The sequence below is a fragment of the Ictidomys tridecemlineatus genome, chromosome 3 (assembly GCF_052094955.1).
Source record: "Ictidomys tridecemlineatus isolate mIctTri1 chromosome 3, mIctTri1.hap1, whole genome shotgun sequence".
Classification (NCBI taxonomy): Eukaryota; Metazoa; Chordata; class Mammalia; order Rodentia; family Sciuridae; genus Ictidomys; species Ictidomys tridecemlineatus.
The window spans coordinates 138622960-138650625 of record NC_135479.1 but is presented as its reverse complement, the minus strand read 5'-3'; the positions used below and the strand labels follow the sequence as shown (position 1 = coordinate 138650625).

The 27666-nt window shown below is 42.5% G+C and overlaps 1 long non-coding RNA gene across 2 annotated transcripts in view; it reads left to right on the top strand.

Annotated features, from left to right (window-relative positions):
* LOC110599486 (uncharacterized) overlaps positions 1-27666 on the top strand; it is a 131795-nt gene that overhangs the window by 9995 nt on the left and 94134 nt on the right. For both annotated transcript variants that reach the window (XR_013436783.1, XR_013436784.1), the window contains exons 2-3: positions 1774-1843; positions 3483-3602. This is a non-coding gene — a long non-coding RNA (uncharacterized LOC110599486). The remainder of the gene's footprint in view (positions 1-1773; positions 1844-3482; positions 3603-27666) is intronic.

Below are 27666 nucleotides of genomic sequence, written 5' to 3'. Positions count from 1 at the left end.
TGCCCTGGCTTCCCACAACATGGCCCATTTGGCTTGTCTGTGGGTCTTAGGCATCAGGATTTGCCAAGGGGAGCACCAGCCCCAGGGCTTGGCACAGGCTCTGAGAACCTCGTGAGGCAGGGCAGCAGGTACTGGTGGATCAGGCTTCCTCTCCTGGAAGGGCATGCACTAGGACTTGCCTGGCCTGTGGTTTGCCCCCACAGACCTTATTACTCTTCTCAGAGGCCTTTTCCAGAGCTACTGCCCTTGGAAGCCCACTCTAATGCTATAATGACATTGTAATTATGATTTAAGCAACGCCTACAGGAAAGAGGAAAGGTGCAAACATTACTGTTCACCCTTCAACTGCCTAGCTCCATTTTGTCCAACAAGAGGCCTAGAGACCGTCTGAGGTCACATGTGTATATTTTATGTTAAAACTAATCCTGACCCTTGCGTGGCCCACTCCTGGTTATGGTCAGCCAGGTCTGTTCAGCCAATGGGGGACGAGGAGAGTCAGATAACCATAGATAGGAGTTGGTGTGTACCCCTGAGCTAATAAATGTGGCCCCTCTCCATGGTGGATTGGGTCCCAGTCCTTACTTCACCCTCCTAATGAGTCAGAGCTTCCCCACCAGGAAGGGAATGCGCCTGGGGTTGGAGGTAGGTCCTAGGCAGGTCCTGAGGGGCCTGGGTGGTTTCTTAGGGTCTGGTGGCACATGGGCCAGGGCTGAGGCTCAGGGTGCAGGGGCTGCGAGGGAAGGTATGGACAAGTGGCAACCTTGGGGGGCCGGCAGGACATCTTTAGGGTCACACTGTGGCAACCAGAGAGGTGGCCTGCTAGCATTCCCAATGAGCACATAATGAAGCCCGCTGCCTGGGCCCCCTTTGTTCCCAAGAAACCATTTAAAAAAACTCCTCAGCCCCCATGCTAGGTGTGCAAGGCGAGTGGCGGGGGGGGGGGGGGCGGGGTTGGGGGGACAATGGGTGGAGTGGCAATGGCAGAGAAGAATGCCTTGTTCAGAGTGGACTTTCTGCGGCCCAGCCTTGCAGGCTCTGGGCGCCATGAGGGCCGAGGGCTGGGGCACAGCAGGCCAGTGCACAGTGTCCTTAGGATCCAAAGGACCAAGAGTAGAACACCGTCAACAGCAACAATGTCTCCATTGAGGTGAAGGGGCAAGGCTCTAAGACCTCAGGGATCCTTGGTTGATGGCAGAAGTGACTTCTCAGTCCCCCAGCTGGCACAAGAGAAAGGAGCGTCACAGACAACCTGCCTGCACTTTCCTGCAAGCCACGGTGGCACATTCCTGGCCTTTGCGATTATTGGGAAATGAGAGGACCTTTTTTTCTTTCCATGCTACCCTCCCCTCCTCCCTCCGTTTTTCTTCCAGGCATGGAATTATCTACTTTAGCAGTTCAAAAGACATTCCATTCCCATGACAGAAGCCAGGCCGCGCGATGTTGGCACACACGGAAGACTCTTTTCTTACAGGGAGATTCAGGCAATAAATCATAATAAGTGCAAAATTTAAATAGCATTTCTTTAACTTTTAATGGCCTACCTTGCTTGCTTTCAAAGTGCCATTAACAGCTATTTCTTCCTGTTTCCCAGCAAGGACCCATCTCACTAACAACCGTGAGTTTTATTCCTTTCATATATCCCCAAAGAAAATAGGTTGAGGAGATTCGTTCTGAACTTGCTCTCGGCTCTAAAATTCCTTATCTATTTTTTTTTTTTTGAGAGAGTAAGAGAGGAGAGAGAGAGAGAGAGAATTTTTAATATTTATTTTTCAGTTCTCGGCGGACACAACATCTTTGTTGGTATGTGGTGCTGAGGATCGAACCCGGGTCGCACGCATACCAGGTGAGCGCGCTACCGCTTGAGCCACATCCCCAGCCCCAAATTCCTTATCTATTACTGAACAAAGGCTGACAGAAGATTTTAAAATAGATTGGAAAAAAAAATGATCACCATGGCCAATATCTATCCTATCCTATCTTCTCTTTTTTTTTTAAAGATAGAGTGAGAGAGGAGAGAGAGAGAGAGAGAATTTTTAATATTTATTTTTTAGTTCTCGGCAGACACAACATCTTTGTTGGTATGTGGTGCTGAGGATCGAACCCGGGCCGCACGCATGCCAGGCGAGCGCGCTACCGCTTGAGCCACATCCCCAGTCCCTATCTTCTCTTATTTCATGCTTTTCTCTCCTTTGGCAAGCCCCCTACATCTGTTCCAGAAGCAATCACATATATACATCCATCCCTTGACTCACAAGGCAGCGTACCCCAGAGAACGTGGAAGTAGTTAACCAAACACACCCCGAAATGTACTATCCAATGGGAGACACCAAACTGCTCAAGAAGGAACCATCAGAGGATATTTTCCCTAGAGAACAGATCATTTGAAGTTTGCACCCATCTATAAATAAGGGGGTCCCACACTTCTATTCCTAAAAGTGTTGTCATTTACCGCTGGGCTGGAGGGTGAAAGACTATCTCTCTAAGTAATTGCCTCTAGCAAGGGTCTTTGTCAGTCTCTTAAAACATGACTCTGGTAAAAATCACATTGTGCAGGTATTTATCACAGTTCACTGGGCTTGATGGGTGTGAGAGTATTTAAAGTCTGCCCTGGAGAGGTGTCCAGGGAGATGGTGATTGGGGGGGGGGGGCTTCTGCAGGAAGCATGGTGGAAGGGACAATGGGTCAATTACCAGCAGAGCCTGCCGTCTCCCTTGGAGAGGTTAAGGAGGAGAGCATGCAGCCTTTGAGCTACCGTGTCATCTGTCCTGGGGCTTAATCAAGTTATCATATCACCCCCAGTGTCTCCCAGCCCCTATCCATGGATTTGAATGAAGAGAAAAATTTGCAGACAAATTTCTAGCAGCAGGAAGTTGGTGCTCTCCTGTGAGGCTGGATGAAAAGCACCTGTAACCTTGTCGGCCCCCATCCAGCTCCTGCTGGGAGCCGCTTCAGGCAGCAGCCTGCTGGCTTCAGAGCCGGCTTGTCAGGGGAAGCTGGGCTGAGGGATGCTATTATGTGTTTCAAGAGAATGGCCCCGAACGGGCTCAGCCGTGGCCAGAACAGCACAATGCGGCCAGCTACCCATGATGGGGTAGGTGGACATTGTCCCCTTCCTTTTGATATTGGCCTGGAGTTATTTAAGTTAAAATGGGGCTGGCATAATACAATCTTCTTGGTGGCATGTCTCTATCGATAGGGAGGGTGAGAGGCAAGGAGGTCTCCAGCCTCCCATCAAAACCAGGTCTCTGGTCCTCTTTCAGCTGTCGCTTCCTCCTTTATGAAGTTCAGGTGCCTTGTGATTTTTACCTAATCTGTAGAGAGGGAATTTGATGATTTGATGTCATATTGAGCATTGGTTCAGGGTCATGAGACACATCTTGTAGACCTAGCTCTGTGACTTGGGGAAGTGGCTTAGCTATTTTGTGTCTTCATTAATTAATTTGTAAGATGGATAATGACCCAGACTGTTCCTTTCTTCTCAGGTTATGAATCGGGGGAATTGCAGACTGATCAGTAACTGAAAAGCGTTAGAACCACATTCCTGATGCCTCTGAAATCCTTCCAGCAGGCACACACTTTTTGATTCAACGTCACAAAGGAGGGTAAGAGAAAGGAGAGTTATTAATTAGCATTAATATTTGAGCATTCCATCCTGAGAATAAGTTAATCACTGAATGTGAATTTCATAGTCATTAGCAGGAAAAGCCAGAGGCTTTTTTAACACTCTGTGGGACTTGTCGATCGGTCAAGATCAGCTTTTCTGAAGTTCCCAGGAAGTTGGACTTTTTGGCATCTCCATGAAAGGCTCAGAGCCTACAAACCAGGTGGAGACCTGGTTAAGAAATCTCTCCCTCTCCCACCCCCGACTCCCTCCTGCCCTTCAGACTGTTGTTTCTGTTCTTCAACTACATTGTGGCAATACCCATGGGCTTTCATCTAGTTGTAAGCTCCAGCCCTTTCTCCAGCTGTAAAATGGGGTACCCTTTCTCTGCTTCCTTACCTCATGGGAGCAAGGTAGAATGGACTGGTCAATGGTGGGGAAAGTGCTTTGTGAAGTGTAAGCGCTGGGTAGGTGACACACACTCACTAAGGAGCACATCACCCATCTCATTGGGGTGAGAGTGGACACCGTGGGTCTTGCAGACCTGGCACCATGAGCCCAATGTCACGGGTGATCTGGCTCAAAGGAGGATTCTTCTTGCCAAGTTATGCCCTGGTCACTGGTTTGGATAGACAGACATGGGAGGTATGATGCTTTTCTGAGAGGGTGGCCCTGAGGGCATGGACAGGACAGGGACATTGATGTCCAAATACAGAAATAATCACACAACAAAACAGCTAAAACTCACTTTTGGTTTTGCTTTTCAAATCCTGATAAGAAAATTTGCATAACTGCTTTCATGTAAATGGGAATTTCAATGTAAGTGTGATTGTATGAGTTGTCTGTAGAGAAACAGCACCAATAGATGTGTGTGCATGCATGAACAGTGTGTGTATGGAAGCATGTTTACTTGTTTATTATAGGAATATTATAGGAATGATTGCTCTCCTTTAGTTTGCATTTGTTTGCCCCAAGCCCCTGTCCTAACCAACAACCACTACTTTCCTGAATATGGCATGATGCGCTGCCCAGCAATTTTGTCTCAGCCATGCCTCTTATCTTCTCTGCTTATTAAATTTTCCTAGTCCTCAGGGTTCTATGCAGTGTTCCCTCCTGTAAGAGGTAGCTGTCTTCAAGTCCTAAGGCACTCTTTACTGGCCCCTGTGAACCTCTGTTCTGTGCTTTGCCCCATCACAGTCGGGTTGGTGTCAGCTTCTGCTGTGGGTCCTTTCTCTCCTGCTCACGCTGGGAGCTTCTCAAGGGCAGCAAGTGAGTGCTTCTGGTGTCCCAGCCTGAGGGTGGCTGCTGGAGAGAGGACTGTAGTTTATGTGTTTGATGTTGGATTTAATTTTGCCACTCTCAACATGTCTGTGATGTGAAGGGATTGTGGGATGGGAAGAGAATATAAAATCTTATCTTTTCATGTTTATTTATTTAATCCAAACTCACTTTTGGTTTTGCCTTTCATATCCTAGCTGATAAGAAAATTTGCATAACTGGGGCTAGGGATGTGGCTCAAGCGGTAGCGTGCTCGCCTGGCATGCGTGCAGCCCGGGGTTCGATCCTCAGCACCACATACAAACAAAGAGGTTGTGTCCGCCAAGAACTAAAAAATAAATATTAAAAATTTGCATAACCACTTTCATGTAAATGGGAATTTCGATGTAAGTGTGATTGTAGGGATTATCTGTAGAGAAACAGCACCAATAGATGTGTGTGCATGCATGAACATGTGTGTGTATGGAAGCATGTTTACTTGTTTATTATAGGAATTAGTTCAGCAATTATAAAGCCAAGAAGTCCCACAATCTGCCATGTGCAAGCTGGAGACCCAGGAAAATCAATGGTGTAATTTAGTCCAAGCCCAAAGACCTGAGAGCTGGAGGTGGGGTGGGGGGTCTGATGGTTGATGGTATCAGTTCTGATTTGAGGACCCCCAAACTAGGAGTACTGATGAGGACAGGGGAAAATAATGAACATCTCAGCTCAAGAAAAGAGAGATTTACCCCTTCTATTCCACCCCCCCCCCTCTCTTTGGGCTTCAACAGATTGGATGAGGACATCCTTTTCCCATTCTGTTGATTCAAATGCTAATTACTTCCAAAACACCCTCAGAGAGCACCAAGAAATATTTCACTAGCTGTCTGGGCATGCCTCAGCCCAATAAAGGTGACATACAAAACTAATCATCACTGTAATTATGACTCCTTTCCAAATTTTAGTCATGCCTCAATAAAGTCTTCTTTTGCTGTCTTTTAAGAAATTTCAGGAAATCCTTGCAGAATTAGTTCCTGGCCAAGCAGACAGGAAGGCAGCCCTGGTCAGGGACCCAGTCTCACAAAATATCTCTTGTGCACCCATCTCCACTGGTTCACTTCCATAGGAAGGTACAAATTTCACCTGATGGCAAGGACCCAGTGTCTAAGTTTCTGTTTCCCAATTCCATACTTTTCATATTTGATCAGGGAACTCATTGGTCAGGGAGACCATTTCCTTCTGTGATTCTTAGTCTAGATCCCTGAACTCCCAGGCACTCATGGAAGTGGTAAACAGGCCAAATGTGGTGCTGCACAACTTCTTGGGAGGCTGAGGCCAGCCTCAGCAACTTAGAAAGATCCTGTCTCAAAATTAAAAATAAATACGTCTGTGGATCTAGCTCAATGGCAGAAATCTTGCCTAATGTGTATGAGGCCTGGATTCAAACCCACCAAAGCAAATAACCAAACCAACCAAACAAACAACAACAACCACAAAAGAAATAAATATAAATATAGATAAACAAAGCTTTTTGAACGTTTTTAATGTTTCAGAAAGCCTGAGATAAGGACGCTGGATCTACGAACATGTGAAATTTCTAGGCATTTCCTTTTCTTTTTTTCTTTTTGGTTCAATTCACTATGGTAGTGCTGAATAATTCAGGATAATAATAATAATAATAATAATAATAATAATAATAATAATAAAACCCCTAAGACATACCTGTACTTAAGTTTTTAGATCAAAGTTTTTTTTTAATTGAGGTATCATTTACACAATAAAATTTATACATTCTAAAGATGCAGTTTAATGTTTTTGCAAGCATATACGATTATGTGACCACCACCACAATCATGATATAGAACATTTCCATCATTTCCAAAAGTCTTCTCATGCCTCATTGCTGTCAATGTGATCCCCAGACCCCTGGCTTCAGGCACCTGCTAATGCTGTCATGGTGGTTTTGTCTTTTCTAGAGTTTGAATGAAAACTGACTTTTGTGTCTGACTGCTTTCACTTCCTATACTCTCTGTGAGACTCGGCCATGTTGTTGCGTTTATCAGCGTTTTTTGAGTAGGATTTCATAGGATAACTACAATTTGCCCACTCACCAGCTGATGGACATTTGAGTTGTTTCCAGATTTTGGTTCTTACGAATATGTGGGTATGAAAAAATGTCACGACAAACTTTCACATAAAAGTCTCTAGGTGGACATATGTTTTTGTTCTCTTGGGTTAAGTATCTAGAAGTGAAACTGCTGGGCTGTATGATGGATTCATGATTAATTTTATTAAACACTGTCAAATGCTTTTCCAAAATGGCTGCACCAGTTTTACACGCCTACCAGCGGTGTGAGAGGACATTTGTTCTTCATACTTGCTAACACTTGGTGTTGAATACTTTTTTTTTTTTTTTAATTATACTAGTGGGTATATAGTGGTATCTAATTATGGTTTAAATTTATATTTCCCTGATGACTAGTCATGTCCACATTGGCTATTTATGTATCTTTGGGAAGTGTATGTTTACCCATTTTTTTATTGCATTTTTTCTTATTTGTCTTATTGAAAGAAGTCAAGCCTTTCCTAAGACATATTTTCAAATATTTTCTCCTAATTTGTGGCTTGTCTTTTCAACTTTGAGGAAGTCCATTACACACACATACATACATAATTCCTTTTTTTTTTTTCTGGTACTGGGGTTTGAACTGAGGTGCACTCGACCTCTGATCCACATCCCAGCCCTATTTTGTATTTTATTTAGAGACAGGGTCTCACTGAGTTGCTTAGTACTCACTTTTTGCTGAGGCTGGCTTTGAACTCGTGATCCTCTTGCCTCAGCCTCCCAGACAGCTGGGATTACAGGCATGTGCTACCTTGCCCAGGCCCATAATTCCTGTTGTTGGTGTTCAGGTGATTTTGACAAAATAACCTCATAGAGATTTTTGGCTAGAGATTATTTTCTTAGAAATTTCATCGTTTTAGCTCTCACATTGAGATCCATGATTCATTTAGATCATTTTGTACGTGATATAAGGTTTAAGATTCAATATTTTAGGCTGTGGCTGTGGCTCAGTGGTAGAGCATTTGCCTGGCATGTGTGAGGCACTGGGTTCAATCCCCAGCACCACATAAAAATTAATAAAATAATGGTATTGTGTGTTTTTTTTACAGCTAAGAAAAATATTTATTTATTTATATTTTATATATGACAGTGGAATGCATTACAATTCTTATTACACATACAGAGCACAATTTTTCATATCTCTGGTTGTATACATAGTATATTCACACCAATTCATTCTTCATACATGTACTTTGGATAATATCGATCATCACAATCCACTATCATTTATAACTCCATGCCCCCCCTTCCCTTCCAAACCCTCTATACTATCTAGAGTTCCTCTATTCCTCCCATGCTCCCTCTCTCTATCCCACTATGAATCAGCCTCCTTATATCATGTAGTATTTGGTTATTTGGATTGGCTGACTTCACTTAGCATTATCTTCTCTAACTCCATCCATTTACCTGCAAATACCATGATTTTATTCTTTTCATTGCTGTGTAATATTTCATTGTGTATATATGCCACATTTTTTAATCCATTCATCTATTGAAGGGCATCTAGGTTGGTTCCACATTTTAGCTGTTGTGAATTGTGCTGCTTTAAACATTGATGTGGCTGTGTCCCTATAGTGTGTTGTTTTTAAGTCCTTTGGGTATAGACCAAGGAGAAGGATAGCTGGGTCAAATGGTGGTTCCATTCCCAATTTTGCAAGAAATTTCCATATTGCTTTCCATATTGGCTACACCAATTTGCAGTCCCACCAGCAATATATGAGTGTGCCTTTTCCCCCACATCCTCACCAACACTTATTGTTGTTTGTCTTCATAATAGATGCCGTTCTGACTGGAGTGAGATGAAATCTCAAAGTGGTTTTGATTTGCATTTCTCTAGTGATGATGAATTTTTTTCATATATTTGTTGATTGATAAATGTCTGATAAGTGTCTGTTCAGGTCCTTGGTCCATTTATTGATTGGGTTATTTATTTATTTATTTATTTTGGTGCTTAGCTTTTTGAGTTCTTTATATACCCTAAAGATTAATGCTCTATCTGATGTGTGAGGGGTAAAATTTTGCTCCCAAGATGTAGGCTCTCTATACACCTCACAGATTGTTTCTTTTGCTGAGAAGAAGTTTTTAGTTTGAGTCCATCCTATTTATTGATTCTTGATTCATTTTGATCATTTTGTACATGATGTAAGGTTTAAGATTCAGTATTTTGGGCTGTGGCTGTGGCTCAGTGGTAGAGCATTTGCCTGGCATGTGTGAGGCACTGGGTTCAGTCCACAGCACCACATAAAAATTAATAAAATAAAGGTATTGTGCGTTCATCTGTAACTAAGAAAAATATTTTTTAAAAAATATTCAATATTTTGAGCTGAGCACAGTGGTGCACACCTGCTATCCCAGCAGCTCGGTGAGGCAGGAGGATCATAAGTTCAAGGGCAGCCTGGGCAACTTAGACCTCGCCTTAAAATAGATATAAACAAGACTGAGGATGTAACTCAGGGTACAGCACATGCCTAAACCCCTGAGTTCTATACCTAGTACAGCAAAAAACAGCAACCAACAACAAAAGCAATTCAGTATTTCTTTTCTTTTGGTACTGGAGATTGAACTCAGTGGTGCTTAACCACTGAGCTACATCCCCAGACCTTTTCATATTTTATTTAGAGTCAGGGTCTCATCTAGTTGCTTAGGACCTTGCTTAGTTGCTGAGGCTGGCTTTGAGCTCACCATCATCCTGCCTCAGCCTCCTGAGCTGCTGGGATTACAGGTATGTGCCACAGCGCTTAGTACAATTCAGTATTTCTACCCCATAGATACCCATTGCATTTATTGAAAAGACCAGCCGTTCCCCACTGAATTACCTTGATGCTTTTGTTAAAAAAAAAAAAAAAGTCAAATGATTAAATTTGTGTAAGTTATTCTTGGACTTTCTATTCTGTCCTATTAATCTATATGTCTATAATTTTGCCAGAGCCATGGAGCCTTGATTACTATGGTTTTTATAGTAAGTCTTGAAATTAAGTAATGCAAGCCATTCAAATCTGTTTATATTTAAATATTAATTTTGGCTATTTTAGATTCTTTGCTTTTCCATATAATTTTAGAATCAATTTACAAATTTCTTTAAAACAACCTTCTACATATATATTTTTTAAATATTTATTTTTTTAGTTTTAATGGGCACAATATTTTTATTTTACATATATGTAGTGCTAAGGATTGAACTCAGTGCCTCAAGCATCCTAGACGAGCACTCTACCATGGAGTGGCCACCCCAGCCCCTGTCCTTCTATATTTTTGATCAGGATTGTATTAAATCTAAAGATCAATTTGGAGAAATGAACATTTTAACAATATTGACACTTCAAGTCCCCAAATATAATATATGTCTCCATTATTACTTAGGTTTTCTTTCATTTACCTTAAAATTATAATTTTCATCATATAAGTTTGGCACATTTTTCTTTAAATTCATTCATCAGTAATTTTTTTTTTAAAGAGAGAGTGAGAGAGGAGAGAGAGAGAGAGAATTTTTTTTTAATATTTATTTCTTAGTTCTTGGCGGACACAACATCTTTGTTGGTATGTGGTGCTGAGGATCGAACCCGGGCCTCACGCATGCCAGACGAGCGCGCTACCGCCTGAGCCACATTCCCAGCCCATTCATCAGTATTTTTAATATTATTTGTGAGTTTTAAAGACCTTTATTTCCCATTTGGTCCTTGCTTGTACATAGAAATACAACTGATTTTAATTAAGCTTTTTATTTTTAAATAATTATAGATTTATAGGAAGTTATAAATGTAGTTATTAAGACTCATGAAACCTTCACTTGGTTTCTCCCAGTGACTGTGTGTATGTATGTGTGTGTGTTTGTGTGTGTGTGTGTGTGTGTGTGTGTGTGTGTGTGTGTGTGTGTGTATATATTGAATCCAGGGGCACTCTACCACTGAGCCACATCCCCAGACTTATTTTTTGTTTTATTTAGAGACAGGGTCTCACTGAATTGCTTAGTGCCTTACTTTTGCTGAGACTGGCTTTGAACTCATTGTCTTCCTGTTTCAGCCTCCTGAGCCACTGGAATTACAGGCATGCACCACTGTTTCTGGCTCCAGTGGTTATATTTGACATGGTCATAGTATAATATTAACTGGGCATTTGATATTGATACACTGTGTGTGTATGTGGTTCTGTAATTTTATCATATGTGTATATTCTTGTAGCTATCACCAAGATTCAAGATGCAAATTATTCTGTCACCACAAAGGTCTCCATTGTGCCATTTACTTACAGTCACACTCCTCATTTTCTCCCCAGCTATCCCTAACCTCTGTCAATCACTATCCTGTTTTTAGTCACCATACAGTGTGCTCCCTTGGGCTTCGCTCCCTGGTCTCAACGTAATGCCTTTGAGATCAATTCAAACTGCTGTGTGTATCTATAATCTATGCCTTTGTATTGCTGAGCTCAGTACTCCAGAAACCTGTGGTCTGAAACCATTTGTTTAACCACTCAACTATTGAAAGACATTGGATATTATAAATAAAATGGCTAAGAACAATCATGTATAGACTTTTGGGTTGGCATACGTTTTCATTTCTAAGGTATAAAGACCAAGGAACATAATCACTATGAGGTACAGTGTTTATTTAGTTTTTAAAGAAATTGCAGCAACAGTTTCTTTAAAATGGTTGGAAGCAGTTTCTGAGATTCAGTTTCTCTGTATCCTGGTCATTATTTGGCATTGTGACCATTTTTTATTTTAGCTGTTTTAATGGATGTGTAATGTTATCTCATTGTGATCTTACGTTGGATTTTTCTAACTGCTAGTGATGTTCAAAATCAGTTAGTATGCTTATTTGCCATTTGTATATCCTCTTCAGTAAAATCTCTTTATGTATTCTTCCCCTTTCCAAATTGAATAGTTTTTTACTCTTGAGTTTTAAGAATTCTTTATATATTCTAGACATGAATTCTTTGTCAGATATGTTGTTTGTGAATATTTTCTCCCAGTCTATAATTTTTCTTTTTATTCCCTTAAGAGAATTCTTTTCAGAGAAAAAGTTGAATTTTGACAAAATTTAATTTATTAACTTTTTCTTTTACTGCCTCTTTTCCTTTGGCCTTAAAACTCTTCACAAGCTCTAAATCCTGAAGATTTTTCTTTATAATATCTTCTAATCGGTTTATATTTTACATTCAAATCTGTGATCCATTTTGAATTATTCTTTGTAAAAGATATGTTTTAGGTTGAGGTTTTTCTTTTTCCTTTCTTTATTTTTATTGATGTTGGGGTTTGAACCCAGGGCCTCATGTGTGCTAGGCAAACACAGTACCACTGTGCTACATCCCTAGCTAGTTTTAAAATTTTACTTTGAGATAGGGTTTTGCCAAATTGACCAGGCTAGCCTTGAACTGTAGCCTCTCAAGTAGCTGGGGTTATAGGCATGTACCACCGAGCCAAGATCTTTTCTTTCTTCTTCTGTCCATGAATTTGCTTCAGCATCATTGGTTAAAAAGTCCTTGGTTTCTCCGTAGACTTGAATTTGCAGCATTGTCAGAAATCAGTTGGCGACCTTGTGTGGGGATATATCTGGGGTTTTCTGCTTTGTTCCATTGCTCTATTTATTTATTCCTCTTGCTTACTTGATTACAGCAACTATATAATAAGTCTTGAAGTCAGATGGATTTCTCTCACTTCCCCCCAATTGATTTAGTTATCCTACTTCCTTTACTTTTCCATATACATTTTAGAATAAGCTCATCTACATCTATGAAAAACCATGCTAGGATTTTGGTAGGAATTATATTACATCTGTATATCAGTTTTGGGAAAATCGACATCATTGTTATTGTTGAGTCTTTTTATCCAAGGGTATTACTATTTGCTCAGATTTTTCTTTGATTTCTTTCATTAGCATTTTGAAAGTTTCAACATGTATGCCTTGGACAAATTTTGTTAGGTTTACACCTACGTATTTCAGTTTTTGTATGATTATAAATGGTACTAATTAAATTTTTTGCGTTCCATGTATTTGTTGCTAGAATGTAGAAATACGACCTATGTTTATTTTATATCTTACAATCTTGCTGACTCATTTATTACTTCTAGAAGTTTTAGAGATTTTTATTTGTTAGATTACTTGGAATTTTCTAATAAGAGTTTTATTTCTTCTTTCTTCTTGTTCAATTCTTGTGACTTTTATTTTCTTTTCTGGCCTTTTTTGTTCTGGCTAGACCTTCCAGTGCTATATTGCATAGTAGTGGTAAGAGTGGATGTCTTTAAAGTTCTCTTGGTCCTGGTGGGTGGGATTCAATCTTTCACAATTGAGTAAAATGTTAGCTATAGGGCTTAAAAATATGTAGACACATATCAAATTAAGGAAGTTCACCTGTATTCCTAGTTTTTGGAGATGATATTTTTGCTTTTTTAAAGTCATGCATGAAAAATTGGGGTATATATGTGTAATAAGAATTGTAATGCATTCCACTGTCTTGTATTTAAAAATATAAAATCAATAAAACTAAAAAAAAAAAGTCATGCATGGGCTGGGCGTGGTAGTGCATGCCAGTAATCCCAGAAGCTTGAGAGACTGAGGCAGGAGGATTACAAGTTCGAAGCTAGCCTCAGCAACTGAGAGGCTCTAAGCAACTCTATGAGGCCCTGTCTCTAAGTAAAATATTTAAAAGGGCTGGGGATGTAGCTCAGTGGTAAAGTACCCCTGGGTTCAATCCCTGGTACCAAAATAAATAAATAAATAAAAATAAATAAAATAAAATCATTCATGGATACTGAATTTTTTCAAACTCTTTTTCTACATCTATTGCTATAATCATGTTTTTCCTTTTTATTCTATTAATAGAGTGGGTTACAATCTTGAATTCTTGGATTAAATCCACAGACTCATGATATATTACCATTTTTATGTATTATTTAGATCTTGTTCTAAAATTCTGATGTGTGTGTGTGAGATTAGTCTTCAGGTTTCTTTTGATTTCTGTCAGGTTTTGATGTTGGGGTAGTACTGACTTTCTAAAATGAGTTGATAAGTTTTCCCTCTATTTTCTTGAAAAAGATTAGGTGGGGTTGTAATTTCTTCTTTAAATACATGGTAGAATATACCAGCAAGGCCACTCTGGTCTAAAATTTTCTAATGGAAAGGTTTTTTATTTATCAGCTTATTTTCTTTAACTTATTTGAAGCTATTAAAATCCTTTGTATTTCAAAGCATTATACAGATTTAATTAAAATCCCAATGTTATTCCTCATAGAAATAAAAAAGCAATCATAAAATTCATTTTGAAAAATAAGATAAGAGACCCAGAATAGTCAAAACAATCCTTAGCAAGAAGAGTGAAGCAGGAGGCATCACAATATCCAACCTTAAACTATACTTCAGAGCTAAAGTAACAAAAAAGGCATGTATTGGCACCAAAACAGACATGTAGACCAATGGTACAGAATAGAAAACATAGAGACAACTCCACATAAATACAATTATCTCATACTAGACAAAGTTGCCAAAAACATACATTGTAGAAAAGATAGCCTCTTCAACAAATGGTTCTGGGAAAACTGGAAATTCAAACGTAGCAAATGAAATTAAACCCCTATTTCTCACCCTGCATAAAACTCAACTCAAGAGTGGATCAAGGACCTAGGAATTAGACCAGAGTCCCTGCCCCTAATAGAAGAAGAAGTAGGCTCAAATCTTCATCATGTCGGCTTAGGACCTTTCTTCCTTCACACGACTCCTAAAGCACAAGAAATAAAATTAGGAATCAATAAAAGCTTCTTTGAAGCAAAGGAAACAATCAATAATGTGAAGAAAGAGCCTACAGAATGAGAGAAAATCTTTACTACATGCACATCAGATAGAGCACTAATCTCTAGGATATATAAAAAACTCAAAAATCTTCACACCAAAAAAACCCAAATAACCCAATCAATAAATGGGCTAAGGAACTGGACACTTCACAGAAGAAGATATACAATCGATCAACAAATATATGAAAAAAATGTTCAACATCTCTAGCAACTAGAGAAATGCAAGTCAAAACTACTCTAAGATGTCATCTCACTCCAGTCAGAAGGGCAATTACCAAGAATGCAAGCAGCAATAAGAGTTGTTAAGGATGTGGAAGAAAAGGTACACTCAAACACTGCTGGTGGGACTGCAGATTGGTGCAACCACTCTGAAAAGCAGTATGGAGATTCCTTAGAAAACTTGGAATAGAACCACCATTTGATCCAGCTATTCCATTCCTCAGTTTATACCCAAAGGACTTAAAATCAGCATACTACAGGGATGCAGCCACATCAATGTTTATACAGCTCAATTCACAATAGCTAAACTATGGAACCAACATAGGTGCCCTTCAACAGATGAATGGATAAAGAATGGCTATATATATCTTCATACATACATACATACATACACACACAATGGACTATTACTCAACCTTAAAGAAGAATGAAATTATGGCATTTGCAGGCAAATGGATGGAGCTGGAGATATCATGCTAAGTGAAATAGCCAATCTTCAAAAAACCAAAAGCCAAATGTTTTCTCTGATATGTGGATGCTGGTCCATAATGGGGGGCAGGCTAGGAAAGAATGGAGGAACTTTGGATTGGGCAGAGGGGAGTGAGGGGAAAAGAGGGGGCAGGGTGACATTATTACCCTATGTATATGTGTGATTGCATGAATGGTGTGACTCTGCATCATGTTTAGCCAGAGAAATGTGAGTTTGTGATCCATTTGTGTACAAGGAGTTGAAATGCATTCTGCTGTCATGTATAAGTAATTAGAACAAATAAAAATAAATCTTTGGCATTTCTTCTTGAGTTGGTTTTGGCAATTTGTATTTTACAATGGATTTACTCATTTAATCTAAATTGTAAATTACATTGACAATAATTATTAATAATAAAACATAAACATTTTCATGTCTGTAGGCTCTGTACTAATGTTTCTCTTTTGTTTCTGGTATTGATAATGGTGTCTTATCTCTTAGTTTTTTAATCAGCGTGGCTAGATTTTATTAATCTCACTGATTTCTTTTAAAAGACATCTTTTTTTTTTTTTTGAGGGATGGTACCAGCTATTGAATTCAGGGGCACTTGGCCACTGAGTCACATCCCCAGCCCTATTTTGTATTTTATTTAGAGACGGGGTCTCACTGAGTTGCTTAGCACTTTGCTTTTGCTGAGACTGGTTTTGAATTCTAGATCCTTGTTCCTCAACCTCCCAAGCTGCTGGGATTACAGGTGTGTGCCATTGAACCTGGCAGACAGACAGCTTTTGTTTCATTGATTTTTCTCTATTTTTTTGTCCATCTTAATTTTATTGATTTCTGCTCTTATCTTTATTATTTCCTCCTTATGTTTTATTTGGATTTAATTGCTCTTCATTTTCTAATTTATAAGACTTATATATGTCTCAATATGTCAGGATTTCTTTTTGTTTATTTTATCATTCTGGAAATTGAACCCAGAGTCTCATGCTTGCTGGGCAAGCTACCACTGAGGTTTTAATTACCACCCCTTTTAATATTATTTAAATTAGGGCCTTATTAAATTGTCCTGGCCGGCCTCAAACCAGCAAACCTCCTACATGAGTCTCCCAAGTTTCTGGGATTATAGGTGTGTGCTACCACACTTAGTTCATGTCATGATTCCTGATGAGCAGATGATGTACACTTGGAAAAAACATGTATTCTTACAGTCAAAAGTATTATTTTATAAATATCAATTAGATCAAAGTGGTTAGAATCGTCCCAAACTTTTGTCCTTTCTGAATATATTTATATAATTGTTTCATCCTGATGAGAGTGGGATGCTAAAATCTCCAATTGTGAGCATGGAATTATTTGTTTCTACCTCAATTTTTTTAAACACACATATCTTTCAGCTATGTTACTGGGTGTATATATATATATATATGTTTTATTTTCTACAGAATTTTAGAATTTTTATTATTTTTTATTTGTTCTTTTTAGATATAGGTATATATATCTTAATGACTATTATAACTTCCTGTTGAATTGATTCTTTTTAGTATTAAAAAATGTCCCTTTTTATTTCTTTAATTTTTGTCTTCATATCTACTTACATCTGACAATAATATAGCTCATCTGATATTAATATAGATTAATACATGTTACATCTATGTGTGTTGTAAACCATACAAACTATGACACTCATAGTTTTTGTTTTAGACTGCCATATGTTATAAATAAGTTAATAGGAAATATATATATGTAGATTTTTTATTTCTTTTCTTTCTGAGGATTGACGTACCAATTTGGTAAATTTTCCCTTCAGTATGGAAAATTTCCATAGCATATTCTGTAATGCAAGTCTATTGGAGGCCAGTTTGCTCAGTTCACTTTTTAAAAATGAACATTTCTTATTTGCTATTTATTAAACATCCTGATTCTATAAATTTCTATCTTTCATCATATTTGAGAAAAACTTGTCTGTTATTTCTCTAAGGTTTCTGTTTCATTCTCTCTTTTCTTTTTTTTTCCCACATTGTTTATGTTTTTCAATACCCTGTTAATTTATATTTATATTTTCACTCCTTTTCCCTTTGTTCTTTACATTAATAATTTTTGTTTCATATTTAAATTCACTTTCTCTTTTCTCTGCCATCTCCGTTCTGTAGTTAAACCCATGTAGTGTAGTGATCTTTTAAAGTTTTTTTTGATATTGTATTTTTCAATTCCAGAATTTCCATTTTTATCATTTTGATTTCTTTGCTGAGGTTTTCTACCTATTCATTCATTATGAACATTTTTTAAAAATTTCACTGCATGATAGAAATTCTTTGTGTCCTAATTACAACATTTGGATCGTCTTACGTTGTCTCAGCTGATGTTCTTTTGAGATTGTTCTATTTTCCTGGTTCTATGCATATTAATGTTTTTTAAATTGTATTCTTGTAAATTACTCTAGATTTTGCTATTTTTCTCTAGTGAATGCTATTTATTTCTTTCCTTTTTCTTTTCTTTCTTTCTTTTTTTTTTTTTTTTAGGTCATTATCTTGGGTTATATTCAAATTGCAAACTCCATTTCTTAGGTGGCAAAGGCCAGTTATCAACTCAGATCTTTCTCTGGTATCTTAGCTGCTTTGAGACTTCTCTGTGCACATGTGGCTTAGGGTTTGCACAGAGATGTGGACAAACAGAATTTTTGGACCTTATCTCTGGCTCTTTCCTTGGATGATTTAGCTTCTCTCCACTGACATGGTTTCCTTGGTTCCCAGACCCCTCAATTTTTTTTTCTTTTCTCCACTAGTCTCCCTCCACCCCACTCATTATACTGTACTGTATCAACTAAAAGTGATATTTTCCATATTTGCAGCTCAAAGCTGAATCACTCTTCAGAGCATGGATGGTTATCATATTCTCGCTCTTTCTGCTCACTGAATGCGAGATGATTCAGCCATTACTAGCAAGGGAAGTTGGCTATAGTTTAATCACTAGAAAATGAAACTTACATTTTTTTTCATAAATCAAAGAATGGAGTGCTTTTAGGATTAGAAAGGACTTGTTGAATCAGACACAGAGTAAGCCCTAAATTAATGCTCAGGGCCCGAATCTTCTCCTCAGCACCCCCCTTTGCTGGACTACCCTCAATGAAGGGTGCTCACTACTTCATAAAGCCGCCCATTCCATTGTAGATAGTTCTGAGCTTTTGAAAAAGTTTCACTGACTATGATCACTGACTATGACTCTTCATTCCCAGTTCAACCCAGGGACACACATCATGAGCCCAATTCCCTAAACTTTCTGTAGGGGAGCAGCCTGCATTCCTCCTGGCAATCTTTGTAATGAAATTTCTCGTCTCCTCATGATGCTGGTCTCCCTTGAGCAGGATCTTCTAACTACACAGTTCTCCTAAGATGTGAGGTTCAGGAAGGCCCCCAGAAGCCTGTTCTTTCCATGGTGCATCAGGTTTCCATTGGCTCTTCTGGCAGCCATGTTACAATTGGCTCACGTTAAGCTAGCAGCCAGTGAGCACACTTGGGCCCTTTTCATCTTTCCTTACTTAAGTGCACACATCAATTTTCCCTGACTGTCCTCCCAGCGCTGCCTTCTAAGGGATCTACCCATCAAGTTTTGGAAAATTTGCTACCATCAGTCTGTCTTGCTCTGAGATCTTTATCATGCTTAGGGTATCAAGCTTGGACAAGGCTTGGAATTACATGTCTCAAAGCCCTTAAATCTGTATTTCTGCTCTATAACTGACACAGAAACTAATTTTCAGTGTGCAAGGGATTTTGTTCACAGCCAGTGGTGAGAAAAATTTATAAATACCATTTAGATCTTATGGTTTACCAAAGAGTTTCTATATCACCTCATTGGATCCACAGAATAACCAGAAAAACTATACGAAGTGGGCAGGAGAGGATGATGTATCATCACTATTTGACAGATGAGGAAACAGAGGCTGCGGTCAGGAGACAAAGAATGGTCAAAACCAAGGAGAAACTGTATACTCTCTACAAAACACTTTTCTCAACCTCTCAGAGTCTCCAGACTTCCATTTGAATTCGTCTCAGACATCCTCTGGGTGGAAAGTTTTCCTCAGGGCATTTTAGGGTACAGATGATCTGAACTAATTTCCCATCCCCTCACCCCTGGCTCCCAGGGGTGGGGGAGGAGTACATCTGGGCACTGTCAGAAGGGAGAAGGGAGAAGGGAAAGCTCAGCCTGCTTTCCAAGAGATTACTTCTGGAATCAGTGGCCTCCAGCCCCAAACAAAAGCTCAGGTATGGAAGCTTGGCTGCCCCTGACCTTTTACATGCCAAGAGCCAAGCTGTGGGGAGGAGGGGGACTGCTACACAAAGGGGTCTGCAGAGTGACCCGGCCTGCCTCAGCTACCTGCTGTTCGCCACAATGGGGCCCGAGGCCTGGGCTGCCTCTGGAGGCCAGAGAAAAGGCCCGAGATAATGACAGCCTGGGCTACCGCTGCTCTCTTCAGAGGGGCGAGAAGAGGGAGGCGGCAAAAGCTCCCGGATAATAAAGAAGTAACAAATGAGGAATAAAAGCTTATGGAAGACATCTTAACCCAGGGATGAAAAAAAATGTCAACATCTGTGAGGCTTTCTGCACCAGCAGACCCGGGCCCTAAAGAAAACCCTCGAAAAGCCATTCACTGGCGCAGAGGCAAAAAGGCTACATTTTTCTATGGGTTCGAAGAGGCCGCCCTCTCCCTTTCGGATGCTGCTGAACCAAGCGCTAATGTTCATCTTCAGTTTTATTAAGGAAGCCCGGGGCCGGAGGAGAATGGAGGGCCAGGGCCATCTTTATCCCCAGGCCTGTGAGGGGGGTGGGTTTAGGAGCCCCGCTAGAGTCTGCACATGGAGCAAGGAAGAAAAGCCAAAGGAATTAGAGAAAACACTGTTTAACAAGGGGTTCTTTTGACCAGGGCCTTTAGGAAGGACGGGGCACCAGGAAAAGTAATCCTCTTAGCACCGACTTACGTGTGTGTACAAAACAGGCCCATGGAATCCGAATGTCCTCACGGAGCATTTGCTAAAACACCTAATGAAAACACAAAGATTCCCCTATCTGAGCGTCACCTTTCATTCAGAAGATAGAAAGTGGCAGATGTTTGCTTATAAGGGCTGATTTAAAAATTCAGGCTGGGAGTTGGGGTGGGGGGGTGGGAGAGGAGCCGACCCACTCTTCCTGTGAGGGGTGGCCGGCACAGCCAGGCTTCCCTGGGAGATTTCACCACCCTCCTGCCTCGTGCCTCGGAGGTGCTATGTGTGCTGTGATTTCTCAAGTTTTGTGCTTCATGTTCACCGTTGGAATGAGTCTCCGGAGGCTGAGTAAGAGAAACCGCAAATCCTGGCCAACAAATGCAGCTGCCTGGGAAGGGGGTGGACGCTGACATGGGAAGAAGTGAGCTTCCACATCTGTGACTGCTGTATAGTTGGGGACCACTGTGGCTCGGCCAGAAAGCACCAAGATGGTCCTTACCATCCCCCCACACCCACATACTTACACACAATCCCCTAAAATAGAGGCAGACACACACATACAAACCCATCCCACTGACCACTTGTGCACACGCACACACCTGCACCCTTCCAGGTATAAACACACACACCATCATCCTTGCCCCCCAGTATATGCCTTCTGCACACCCATCCGCTCCCTCCCAGTCTCTTAGTCAGCCCTGGGGCCAGCATCATCCTCGACCACTTCCATAGCACACAGATTTTGGGGGCCAAATGTTTCGGTTATGATTTGGCTCTAAAATGAAACAAGATGCCAATGAGGATAAATGAAATATTTTGGGGATTGCTATGGAGGCTTTACCTAAGCTACCTTACCTTACCTACACTTTGATTTCCTCTTTCATGTGGTAAGGGGCTGTTTGAAATTCAAAATTGTTGTTTGCTGTTGGGACACAAAGGAACAGAGGTGACGGGGGCAGCCACAGAGAAGTTGGTGATGGGCTTCAGCGCTGGTGTGAGCTGTCCATCAGCAGGTTGGTTCTGTGGTCCTAGGCTGCCAGGGCAGGCTGTAAACTTGTAAGTCCTCCCAGTACTCGAGTGGTGGTCCCAGAGCTCTCTATCATCTGTCATGTTAAATTGGGGGGCAGGATTCTCATGCTGGGCATGTTGTTAAACTGGAGGTACTCAGATATCTTTAGTGATCCTCATAATAATATTATTATTTATGAATATAGTTATGTACTAGCCACTGTTCTAGGAGCCTCAAGTGGATTATGTCATTAGATTTTCATAGTTCTACAGTATAAATTCCTTTATTATGCCCAATTTGCTGATAAGGAACAAGCATGGAGGAGTTAGGGACATAGTTGGCAGTGGCCACAGTATCCACACCCAGAGCCACTTAACACCAAATCTCAGATATTAACCTCACACTACCAGACCTCTTCAGGGAGCTTATTCTAAATGGTCCTCTGTTCCCTATTTTTCTTGGTCAGCAGATGAGGACTGACTCTGTCCTTCTGGGTTCATCTTTGACACCCTTGCATGGTCCTCTCTGATCCTTTGGAGGAATGAGGGGAGCTGGGAACATTCCAGGCATCAAGTCCTGCTGGAGAGGGACACTCACCTGCTGGGCCCCACAACCACTGAAGTGTTTGAACATGGCTCTTTGCTTCAGCAGGAGGGTGCACATCCAGGGGCTTATTTCCACTGCTACCTCAGGCCCTGGCCTCCTTGAAGAGAATGGCAGCCTCCTGATTGGTGCAATCCTCTGAAAAACACAACTTCCCAACTCCATCTCTCATTCTCCAGGTCCTCATTGCTGAGGAGGGAACCCAGCTAACCTGGAGAAAGTTCTTCAGACATTTCCTATCTACCAGGCCCATTGTTCCAAAGTGTGGGGAGCCACAGTCCCAGAGAGGAATCTTTACTGATGATTGGCTCTGACTCCCTTGTGGTGCCTCTGAAGCCGTGTTCTCACAGCCTTTGATTCTGGAAGCAGAACTTAGTTACTCCTCTTTTTGAGTGTGGACTGGGCTTAGCGACTGTCTACCAGAGAATAGAACATGTCCGAAGGGGTGGGAATCTCTCTTCCAAGATGGGGTTATTGAAAGACAGTAGTTTCAGCCATGGGTTCTCCATCTCTCTCTGTCTCTGACCTTCTTGCATCTGGGGAAAGCCAGCTGCCTTGCTGTGAGGCCGTGTGGAGAGGCCCACGTGGAGAGCATAGGCCTGCCAGGCACCACACAAGTGAGGTTGGAAATGGATCTTCCCAGCCTGCTGACAGCCTCCAGCCTGCATTGCGACAGCCACTGAGTGATCCTGAAAGCAGACTCTAGCCCCTGTTTCACCTTGGGATGACAGTACTCTTGACAGCAACCTCACGAGAGACCCCAGGCCACAGTCACTGGGCCCAGCTGCTCCCAGATTCCTAACCCCATAAAACCACAATGAGATAGCAAAAGGTTTTTTTTGTTTTGTTTTGTTTTGTTTTAAGATGCTGCATTTGGGGATGATTTGTTATATAGCAGTAGATAACTAATGCACCCCCTTAGGATGCAGTTGGGAGAACTGAGACCCTGTTGGGGGAAGTCACTTCCCCCACTTCACAAAGAACAAGTCAGTTCTTGAAATTTACTCGGAGACCTTGACTGCTTTTCTATGTTCTTTCTGCTACATCACATTTTCAATCACTTCCATGTTCCTCAAATAAGCCAGAAGTATTGAATTTGGCCAGCCTCTGCCTGCCTGCAAGCTCAGGTCTTTACATCCAGAGCAGAATGGACATGGCGGGGGGGGGGGGTTAGCGATGACCCAGGGCAGCTAGAGACAGTGGTCACATAGGGGCTGCTGGAGAGTAGGACACCCCACCCGCCCCACTTCTCAGGGTTTGTGTTTTGGCTCACATGAGGAGTTCAACCCATGTGTAAGAATTTCAAATTTCATACTGAACTTACCACCCAGAAATGACTATATGAAGTAAGTGTAATTCGCCTGTGTTTGCTTTTTTTTTTAATTTTTTTTTTATTATGAACTTAAGCAAAGTTTATGGAAAGAAAGGAACCTGATGATGGTGAATCGCAGCTACTGACACCTCTCCCAGTTCTCTTTCTTAGTGTTCTCTGCACAGCTGTGATGGTGCAGCCCACCTCCTGTTCCTTCTTCCCTCATCTAGCATCTGCGGTGCCCCAGGGCCCTCTGTGTGCAGTTGGGAACTCAGGGCCCACAGTGTCTGGCAGTCTCCCAGACCCCCTCCAGTTCTCTCAGTCACCCCTTTGCCCAGCTGCCCCAGTTCTGTGACCCCTTGGCTCTGCCCAGCCCCTCTCCCACCCAGCCCTGGTTCACTGGTTGGAATACAGCTGCCTGCTGGGACTGGAGTCTTGCTGTTCCCCAGCCTCTTCTTGCTCCTCGTCCTGCAGAGGAGGTGCCTCTGCTGCCTTCAGACCTGGAGGCTGCACAGTCTTGGTGCTGATGAGGGCCTTCCTATGTCATTGTTCATGACAATTTTATGTCCTCAGTGCCTGTCCTGGGATGTCATATTGAGTACTATTCCACCGTGTCCACAGTGTGGGCTGGGCTTCTCAGAATGCAGTGACCAGGCCCTCACCCAGCCCTGAATCTGAGAAGGGCTTGGGAATCTGCATTTTTAACAAGCTTTCCAGAGAATGCTAGTACTCATTAAAATTTGGAAACAATGCCTCTGCTGTCTCCCATTATTTATAATTTAGAGCTCCTAGAAACTTCTTGGTTGGCTTGGTTTTTAGTAGCTTTTGAGACTGACAAAAGCAGCCTGGGTTCCTGAGTGAAGCCCTCAGCTGGACCAGGCCTTTATTCTACCTCAGTCTTCTCTAGGCCTTTTCCTCTTCCCATTGTCACTTGTTACTTGTAGCAACGGGAGGGAGGTTGGAGAATGCCAGCATCTCTTTTTCGTGGGTCCTTTCAGCTTCCTGTCTGAAACAGAGGGAGGAACTAACAATTACGGGTTAAAATGAGGGCTCGAAATTTACTATTGACCTCTAAGAGTTGTTCTCCTGTGTGCTGTATCGGAGGGAGGGATCATGCTAGGGGGGGTTCTACATCCTGACCACGCGAGGACTTTGAGGTCCAGCCTCCCATAGCTCCTCTTCCTGCACCCTCCCACTCTACTTGTGGGGGCCAATCCCCAGGCTTCTGATTCACTGCTTCCCCCAAGGTAGAAGAAACCATTCCTGACCTGCCTGACAATGTCCCTCCCTTTTTGGGATCCTGGACAGGTTCCCAACCCAGCCTTTGTGGTCCCAGCTATAGGATGAAGGTTCTGAGACGACGGTCTGGGGAGGACTTTTCAGCTTTAAGGTTCTGTGATATTTGCTGCAGTGTGTGTGTGTGTGGTGTGTGGGAGGGTCTCTCAGTACCAACTAGGTCCCACCCTGAACTTGACCTCCTCTCTCCCATTAGTGGCTTGACCCCTACTGTTTGTGGCTTGGTCCATTTCTCTGCAAGGAAAGAACAAAGAAAGGCTCCAGACCCAAGTCCTATGAAATCCAACCACACAGAAACATCAGTCAATTTAAGAGGGGGTGGGGTGGGCTGGAGAGGTCTTAGGAAGTGCTGTGGGCTGTAATGTCTGCAGAGCCTGTTTACTTTCACACCCTAGTGAGTGCCCTCCCTCCCAGTGCGGCTGGGGCTGGTAGTTGAGCAGCAGCCAGCTCCTGGTTTGGTAGCTTTGCTTTAGGTCCAGGATGCCTGGATTCTCCCCAAGGCACTTCCCAAACTGCTAGCCCCCTGGAGAAACAGCCCAACAGTAGAGATTCCAGGGCGGATGCACAGTGGGAGATGTAATCGGAATCTAAACAAGGCCTGCAGAGTGGGTGATAAGTTTGACACACAGGCACAGGCGTGAGCCCCAGCCCCCACAGCTGTCCCGATGTGACAGCCAGCCTCAGCCTCAGCTTCAGCCTGGAAATACCACCCTGAGCATCATGGATGTTGCCTGCAGTCACAGGTGTGACGGCTTCCAAGCTGACATTTTGGGTCTTTTGAGGTGTCTGTCAAGAAGAGATTGATTATTGTTTGCAGCTCACATTGACCTACCCCTGGTGTTTCCCATCACCGACACAGTGTCCTTGCCTGCTGGTCAGTTGCCCTGAGTCCAGTTGCTCTTGGCAGGCCTCATCTGTCTGAGGCTCCATGCAGGCCCTGAAGGAGGGATACTGCCTTGGGGACAGGTGCTGAGTTTTGTTCCTCTGCTTCATCTCAGCATCATGACCATGAATGAGACAAGGTCAAGACGAGGTTCTGGAGCCTTTGGTCCAGGGACTGGCACTGTTCTATCAGCTCAGTGCTAACATCCACAGTGGGGGGCTGGGTCCACGGATCCTGACTCAGACACACGGTGGCAGAGCAGGGGGGATGCCGGAAGCTGCCATGAAGGAGAGGGGAGATCCAGGGCCTGATGGGTCCTGGAGTTTCAGGATGGGGGCAGGAGGGCAAAGGTCGCTTCCCCCCAAAGAGGACATTAAGATATGATTATGGCAGATGTGAGGGCAAGGCTGTGATTAGAAATAAACTTCTAGTCCTGGCTCTGCCATTCACTGGCTGGGTGACACTGGACAAGTCAAGTTGTGTCTCTGGGCCTCAGTTTCCCTATTGGTAAAATGTCAGATGCCCGGATCGACAGTCCCAGCACTTACGTTCTGTTTCATTTCCCTTTTGTGATTCTTTAGTTTTCAAAAGGATGCGTCTGGGGGAGGAGTGGCTGAGGAGACAGGAAGTGATCTTAGAGGTGGGTGTGAGAGGACTGTTCAAGAAGGTATTTCTCAGAATCAGAGAATTATTTTTCCCCGTTCCAAAGAGGAGGAAATAACTCCAGAGGAACTCAGCAAGTTTGCCAGATGGAGCATGGCAGGGTCGGGGTTTGGACCACATCTTCTCTGCCCTTCTCCTGCTGCCTCGCTTGGTCAGAATTTTCCCATCCTCCAAGCCGCTTCTCAGTGTCACCTCCATGTGACTTTCCCTGGGGTCCCTAAGGGGAAGTGGCTGCTCCACCAGCCCCTATAGCACGAGTCTGTCTTTTTCTTGCCTCTTAACTTCATTTTACACCAGAGACAGTCTGCCTGCCCAAGTGACCTAGAAGCCCCCCAGAGCCTGGGACTTTGACTTACTAATCCCGTCCCAGCTCTTCCATGGTGAATGACACATATTAGGCACTTACTGAATGAGTGAGAAATTGAAGTTACTCAGAGGATCCTTCTGCCTCAGCACGAGGGTTCCTCAAGCCTGTCACCTCCTCCTGGGTCTCAAAGAAGAAGAGGCTGTGTATTTCCTATTCCAGCCCCATAATGGTCCTCAGTGTTGAAGCTCATGGCCCAGTGTAGACGGGGGCTTAGAGGAAATCCACTGTCAACTGTGCTTTAAAGAGGATTCCCTTGAGGGACTCTAGATCAGGGTCCCCTGTGCCTGCCTATGAGGGGCTGATGTGACTGTAACCTCTCCATCTTTCCATGACCCATTGTTACCTCAAGCTACAGGAGGCCAGAATATGTCACTCTGATGTCCGTTATTTCCTGTGAGAAGCCCCACGAGGCCAGGACCATGGACAGTTTAAGTTTGCCTTGGCACCTAGCCCCATGTGAAGCATGGAGAAGAGACTCATGAGGGATTTTTTAGGGTTGCATAGAATGGGCTATTCCTATTTATTCCAGGAACGTTAGATGCCAAGCATGGCTGAGCCTCTGAAAGACCCTGGAGCTCAGGCAATGCGTCCACTCATGGTGGGAATGGGCTCCTGGACTGTCAAAGAGGAGGAGAGTTGAAGAAGAAGTTTGCCCTGTGCCTCTGAGGACCGTGACTTCTCCCTCCACAAGGGAAGGTCTGCACAGGGGCGGGGTGAGGGATGTTGTCTCAGCAGGTCTCAGCAGGTGGCAGCCAGGGCAGGAGAGGCAGCATGGGCTTTGGAGTCAAAAAGACCTGAGTTTGAATCCTGACTCTGTTTCTTTCCATGTTGCCTAGGCAATGACTTGGTCTTCCTGGGCTCACTTTCTTTGTCGTATGAAAGGGGGTAACATCTACTGGGAAGGTTGCTGCCATTTTTAAACAGCTTGTGGAGTGCCTGAGTCCAGGCACTACCTTTCCCTCTTGTGGGACAGGGGTAAGTTTTGGTCCCTCTGGGGACCAAGGGAGGCATGGCAGTTTCCTTAGCTCTGATTATGACGTCAGCTGCACAGAGAGCCTGTGAGATTGCAAAGGTCAGAGGGAAACCCGGCTGCAGGAGGT